The sequence below is a fragment of the Odocoileus virginianus genome, chromosome 1 (genome assembly GCF_023699985.2).
Source record: "Odocoileus virginianus isolate 20LAN1187 ecotype Illinois chromosome 1, Ovbor_1.2, whole genome shotgun sequence".
NCBI lineage: Eukaryota > Metazoa > Chordata > Mammalia > Artiodactyla > Cervidae > Odocoileus > Odocoileus virginianus.
The window spans coordinates 98,071,127-98,077,479 of record NC_069674.1 but is presented as its reverse complement, the minus strand read 5'-3'; positions in this window follow the sequence as shown (position 1 = coordinate 98,077,479).

Below are 6,353 nucleotides of genomic sequence, written 5' to 3'. Positions count from 1 at the left end.
TAAAGCAAAAAAGGTCAAAAAACTTGTGACTGAAACAGGAGGGATGTCTGGATCCCCATCCTCACACCACGCAGGCTCCCAGGATCTGTACCCTGTGACAGTTCTAAAAACAAGGCTACTAATTTCATCAAACTGAAAAAATTAAGAAAAAAAGTGTTATCTACACCCTTACTTATAATGTAATATTGTGTATTTTTCTTCTTGTTTTTGTCCTTTGTTTATTACTCATCTCCTAGGTTGTGAATTCTTTAAAGGGAGAACCCCTTTTGCATTGGTCTTATACTTCCTTGTCTTAGTTTGGGTTCTCTCAGAAGCAGACCTAGAGATAAGGATTTGAATATGAGTAGTTTATTACAAAAGTCATGAAAAACTGGGGGAGTAAGGAAAGAAATGAAGGGAAGCTAATAAAGACTATATATCAAGCAAACTACCACAGTGACCAAATAGACCTTAATTCTACCTGGGAATTTTGGGAGGCTGTTTACAACATACCTCAGTTACTTGAACCAAGAGGCTGCAGGCAAGCTATCTATCTACCAGCTCCAGTCCATCATTGGTTGAGGGTTAGTCGAGAGACGGAAATTGTTAATTTCCCCGTAAATTATGGTTTAGCCCATGTGCATGTTGAGTAGATTTCTGGCTGCCAGGGAAGGATTTCAGGCAGAATCGTAGCTACTGACAGTTGGAAATGGCGCTGTCATCCCTGGAAATGGTACCCAATAAAGGAATAAGGGTGGGACAGCGACAACAACTGCACATCCCTAGGCTACACCTAATGTGTCTTAAGATCTTTACTCAAAATCTTGAAACCATTGATTCGGAGATCAGAAGAAGGATTGACAGAATCAGCATAGACCAGGAAGTAGAGATACTGTATCTTTTAACAATAAGAGATAACTTTTTTCTAATAGTCACCTTAATCTAAGATGTCATCCTACCTTATTGCCATCACTAATACTGTTCTAATACTTCCTGAATAATAAACAGTAGTCAAAGGATACAAAGAGGGCAGAAATATTAACTTCATTTAATTCCATGACATCTGTGGAACAAGAAGAGTAATAATACAGTGATTCCACCTGACAAGTGGATTCAAACTATAGCTACTATAAAATGAAATCCCACCCAAGACAACTACATAAGAGAGCAAAGCCAAGTCAATATTTTGGTCACTGTTCACCATTACTTTCTGAAAACATATATTTCTAATCATTTTCATTGCAACATCAATGGAAAAATCATTATTGAAGAGCATTTTTTTTTAAAGCAGGTAACCTCTTATGGATCAACTACTTTAGGTTGGATTTAGACTGGAGGTCCATCTAGTCAAGGCTATGTTTTTCCAGTAGTCATGTATGGATGTGAGAGTTGGAATATAAAGAAAGCTGAATGCCAAAGAATTGATGCTTTTGAACTGTGGTGTTGGAGAAGACTCTTGAGAGTCCCTTGGACTGCAAGGAGATCCAACCAGTCCATAGTAAAGGAGATCAGTCCTGGGTGTTCATTGGAAGGACTGATGTTGAAGCTGAAACTCCAATACTTGGCCACCTGATGTGAAGAGCTGACTCATTTTAATAAGACCCTGATGCTAGGAAAGATTGAGGGCAGGAGAAGGGGATGACAGAGGATGAGATGGTTGGATGGCATCACCAACTCAATGGATATGAGTTTGGGTGGACTCTGGGAGTTGGTGGACTGGGAGGCCTGGCGTGCTGCGGTTCAGAGGTTGCAAAGTTGGACATGACTGAGCGACTGAACTGAACTGAACTAGAAAAGGCAGAGGAACCAGAGGTCAAATTGCCAACATTGGTTGGATCACAAAAAAAGCAAGAGAATTCAGAAAAATGTCTACTGCTTTACTGACTATGCTAAAGCCTTTGACTGTGTGGGTCACAACAAACTATGGAAAATTCTTAAAAGAGATGGGAATACCAGATCACCTGACCTGCCTCCTGAGAAATTTGTATGCAGGTCAAGAAGCAACAGTTAGAACCAGACATGGATCAAAGGACTGGTTCCTAATTGGGAAAGAAGTACATCAAGGCTGTATATTGTCACCTTGCTTATTTAACTTATATGCAGAGTACATCATGTGAAATGCCAGGCTGGATGAAACACAGCTGGAATCAAGATTGCCGGGATATGCAAAGAAATATCAATAACCTCAGATATGCAGATGACAGCACCCTTATGACAGAAAGTGAAGAACTAAAGAGCCTCTTGATGAAAGTGAAAGAGGAGAGTGAAAAAGTTGGCTTAAAGCTCAACATTCAGAAAACTAAGATCATGGCATCTGGTCCCATCGCTTCATGGCAAATAGATGGGGAAACAGTGGCTGACTTTATTTTTCTGGGCTCCAAAATCACTGCAGATGGTGACTGCAGTCATGAAATTAAGACTCTTGTTCCTTGGAAGAAAAGCTATGACAACCTAGACAGCATATTAAAAAGCAGAGACATGAGATTACCAACAAAGGTTCGTATAGTCAAAGCTATGGTTCTTCCAGTAGTCATGTATAGATGTGAGAGTTAGACCATAAAGAAAGCTGAGCGCTGAAGAACTGATGCTTTTGAACTGTGGTGTTGGATAAGACTCGAAAGTCCCTTGGACAGCAAGGAGATCAAACCAATCCATCCTTCAGGAGATCAGTCCTGAATATTCATTGGAAGGACTGATGCTGAAGCTCCAATACTTTGGCCACCTAATGCGAGGAACTGACTCATTGAAAAAGACCCTGATGCTGGAAAGATTGAAGGCAGGAAGAGAAGGGGACGATAGAGGATGAGATGGTTGGATGGCATCACTGACTTGATGGACATGAGTCTGAGCAAGCTCTGGGAGTTGGTGATGGACAGGGAAGCCTGGCATGCTGTAGTCTATAGGGTCGCAAAGAATGAACACTATTGAGTGACTGAACTGACTTTAGCTTAGTGGCTAGGAAAGCCTGACTTGTACGGATGAAGAAGGCAAGCATTCCAGGCAACAACTTGCACAAAGGCCCCTCCCATGTTTAAGCCAACTACGTGTAGTATAATCATTTTCTGTTTAGGTGAGTTTTTTAAAATTCTTCATGAAGTGACCAAAATATGACATTACTAAAAATCAAGTGATGTAAGTTGAGAAAGGAGAAGCCAAATTATGTTGGCTTTATAAGCAGTTGAGATTTTATGCTGCTTTAAGAAGCCCCTGATGGCATTTAAGGGGTAGAATGATCTAAATTTTAACAAGACCCCTGTGTTTTTCCCATTAAGACTGCCGGACAGAGAAAGCAGAAGCAGAGACCAGTCAGGTGACCACTGCAATAAGCCCTGGTGAACAACGGCGGTCGATTAGACTAAGACACTAGTAAGTGGAAGTAAATGATTCTGGACATACGTTAGAAACCAAATCTCCACCCTAAGATGTCTTCAATGTCCAGGAAATTTGTAGGCTTCCTCTACAGGAAGCCTAGCACTAGAGCAGGTTCAATGACATCAAAGAACTGTTTCTCCAGGCTTTCTAATCATGTTAACCCTCAAACTGGTATGGTTGCTAGATGACTGCCACTTACAATTGAGATTAGATGCTCCCTTATTCATATGCAGAGGAAGAGCCTCCCTTTATGTGCTATTTCAAGAGCCAGAATTCCCCTTTGCAATTTTGACTGGCCCACTGTTTCACTAGCTTACACTTGGAAAATCAGTCTATCCCCTCATTCATTCATTTATACAGAAGATGAACTGGGTTTAGGGTTGGCTTGCCTTGAGTCACATGGTCTATGTGAATGAAGGATGGATATCTGAGAGGGGGAAATGTGTATCTATCTGTTAGAAAAGAGAAAGAGGGAAATGGACGCTGCTAGTAGGCAAGCAATGATAACTATACAGGATATTCTTTAGAGACAGAGTTGACGAGAGTTTTTCAATGGACTGAATACTGGGAGGAAAAAGGATTCAAGATAAGTTCTAACAGTGCTGGCTTCAGCATGGGGATAAAGGGGCCATCCGCTGAGATGCAGAAGACTAGAGGAAAGGTCATGTTTGAGAAAGATTATCAAGGCTTCTCTTTCACCCATTAGACACTGGAGAGATGATGCAGCTGTCAGCTGAATATATGAGTTTGGGGCTTCAGGGAAAGACCGAGAATAGAGAATCAAATCATAGAGCTATTTTTGTTGTTGTTTTAAGCACCTGAGACGGGTTGAGATTAATGTACGGATGAAGCAAGAAGTGGACCTAGGGCAGGGTCTGGACCCGTACCAAGATTTAAGTGGAGTACGACAGAGGCAACTAAGGTAGCTAGAGAACTCTAGAACTTTAGTCCAACTCCTTAATGTCATATATGTGAGTGGACTGCATGCATATCCAGTCCGGTCTGACTCTTTGCAACCCTATGGACTGTAGCCTGCCAGGCTCCTCTGTCCATGGGATTTTCCCTCCCAGCAAGAATACTGGAGTAAACTGCCATTTCCTCCTCACCCAGGGATCAAACCCGAGTCTCCTGCGTCTCCTGCATTGGCAAGCGATCTTTACCGCTGAGCCACTGGGCTGGACTATAACTAGTGTAAACTGTCAGCTCACTGCCAAAGGGTGAATAATGCTCCATCATTTAACTTACGGTTAAGCATGGGAGAGAAAAGATGCAAGTACCTTTAAAAAATATGAGGCAGATCTTGAAACACAAAAAAAGCATTATTAACACACTCTATTCTTCAAAAGAGAGGGCTCATTATCATAGCCTTCTAAGTTAAATATTCAGTGGGAGTAGTATGGCATCCAATGGCAACAATTTTAATCCAAGGCCTGATGAAAATTACTGACCATCACTGATTTCCCTGATGGCTGAGGGGTTAAGATTCCAACACTTCCACTACAGGGAGCAGGGATCCGCAGTGTGGCCAAAAAATAAATAAAATATAGAAAAAATAAAAGAGGAAAACTCTTAACAAACAAACAAAAAACCTGACCACTATTATACCTACAATTTTAATTTAAAATGATTCAATTAGAATTAAGTGATTATGAAAAACTATAATGTTAAAAACCTGGGTTCGAGTCTATATCTGGCAATTCAAAAGCACCCTTGGACCCTTTCACCTCCTGTCTTTTCTGAGATCGAGTTTTCTATTTGATAAAATGTTTGCAATAAACAGGCCCTTCTTGCTTGCTTCACAGACTCATTGTGAAGATCCAAAGTCAAAGAACATCAACTAACCGTAAAATCCATAGAGAGAATTTTCTTCAGCTTGTCTGGCTGGTCTAAGCTTCTGCCACTGATGTGCTTCATCATCCGGATGCCAAATACCAATTATCAGGTACTCAGAGAAAGCCACCTAAACTGAATTTTGAAAACTTATTAAGAACAAAACATTGAGAAACTAGAGGTAACCCATTAAAATCTCTGCCCAATTCCTATGAAATTTCAAAACTGTACCTCACCAATTTAAATTCAAGGCACAGGGGATGGCCATCCCTCTGTGTACTAATTTGACACTGTCAGGGTGACATGGAGTCTAATGATGCCCTTGTAATCACTGATCATAATACTGAGAAAACGTACATCGTATTTCTTCACAAGCTACATTAGTATGGCTGCCTGTGCTTCATTATATGATTAAAAAAATCATTTAAAAAAATAATTTCCGAAGTTCTTATTTTTATTCCATCTGTTCATCTAGTAGTTTCATCTAGTAGACAAAGCAGAGGCATGCTTGTCTTAGAAGAATTATCTATGCCCAAAATAATTTCAAGGCACACCTCAAATGCTATTTGAAGTGCCCAACCCTCTTTTTCATGTCAATACTACCTCATGATAAATTTCAGATACTCAAGAGTACCACTGATTCTACTTGTAAACAAGTAACACATTAAAATTTGAAAATATTCCTAATAAAAGCTATATTTATTAGCTCCATTCTGAATGTTATAAGAATCCTTTACCAAATTAAACCTCCCCATTCACAAAAGCAGATGTGGCAACAGTAACCACTGTGCAGAAATTTAATTGTACTAACTGAATCTGTTACATGGTATATAAGAAAGTGTATATGGAAAAAAAAAAAGATTGTGTATATGTTAACAAAATATCTTGAGTCCACTTCCTCAGTTTTGACAGAGACATCATTCTTAGAACTGTGGTCAAACCACTCTGGATGTTAAGTACTAATAATATTATCAACTATTATTATTATTATTAATGGCTCAGAAACTAATTACAGCAATTTAAAATAACTAATATTTTAAAAACACAGGTTATGAAGGGGTCACCTTAGAAATGTCAGTAAATGCCTAAGCTTTCAAAATATAGATGAAATTAAGGTTAAATGTAACTTAAAAGAAGTAACTTATAAATAAGACCAACATTTAATCTATGTG